The sequence below is a fragment of the Emiliania huxleyi genome (assembly GCF_000372725.1).
Source record: "Emiliania huxleyi CCMP1516 unplaced genomic scaffold EMIHUscaffold_2230, whole genome shotgun sequence".
NCBI lineage: Eukaryota > Haptophyta > Isochrysidales > Noelaerhabdaceae > Emiliania > Emiliania huxleyi.
The window spans coordinates 5743-6945 of NW_005200392.1; positions in this window are offsets into that span (position 1 = coordinate 5743).

Here is a 1203-nt window from a genome sequence, read left to right on the forward strand (position 1 = left end):
GCTTTGGATGCAGATGGGCAAGCAGGAGGGAATCCACTCGACCGACGCCTCGCGCTGGCGCTGGGGTGGCAGCGTTAGCCTCAGGGGCGACGGCATGTCGCTGCTGGTCGGCACCGCCGGCGACGCCGCCGCCCCCGAGGCCGCGTCGTTCAAGTACACGCCGCCTTGAGGAACCACTATCAGATCGGTGGCCGTGCATCCTTGCGCCGCGCGGGGATCCGGGCATATACATGAGATGACGAGAGCTGCGCCGAGCGTATGCGGACATCGCCGGATGGCGAGGCGCTGGCCGCTGCTCTACAGGTGTGCAACGTGTTTCTGTTTGCCTCGGGGGGGGAGGGAGGGGGGGGGGGGGTCGCGTGTCGCGGACCGCGGTGCTTGGGCTCAAGCTCTTGCTCCCTCGCCCCCCCGGGCCCTGTCCCGCTGCGACGTGCGAGCGTCGAACGAGCGCTGTGGCGGCCTGGTGCCACGTGTGCGCGCACACGCACGCACGTCTCCACCCCTGGGCACGCACGTGCGTAATGTGGCGGCTATCTCGGGAGATATACTATCTGGCGGGCCTCATGGTCCTCCCCCCGTAGACGGGCCGCGGCTCGGGGCTCTTCTGATATATATATCACAGTGTGTCGTGTGTGCGAAGGCCGGACTCAATCTCTGATATATGAAGAGGGACACGGACATACGCCAGACAGTGGCGACCAGTGGGCCATGGGGCGACAACCGACACTCAAGCGCGAGCGCCGAGCCACCAAGACAGTTGTAGACACCGCGTCCCGTGGGTACGCGGCTGCGTGCCGCCGCGGCGTGCCGAGAGAGCCGGCAGGGGCTCCAACAGCAGGGGAGGGAGGGAGGGCGGCGGGGAGGCGGCGTGCGGCGTATACGCGCCGCGCGCGTTGCGCGCCGACTCACTTTGGCGCGTAGGGCAAGTCGTGCGCGCCCGCGTCCTCGAGGAACTTTCCGAGGGTTGGGAGCGGCTCCCACTTCGGGTCGTACCTGTGGGGGGGTGTGGGGAGGTGTGGGGAGATGTGGGGGAGATGTGGGGGAGATGTGGGGAGGTGTGGGGAGGTGTGGGGAGGTGTGGGGAGGTGTGGGGAGGTGTGGGCAGGTGTCGGGAGGTCTCGGGGCGCTGTGGGGGAGCTGTGGGGGAGCTGTCGGGAGCTGTGCCAGCCTGTGTTTCAAAGGGGGGCAGGTGTCGGGCAGGTC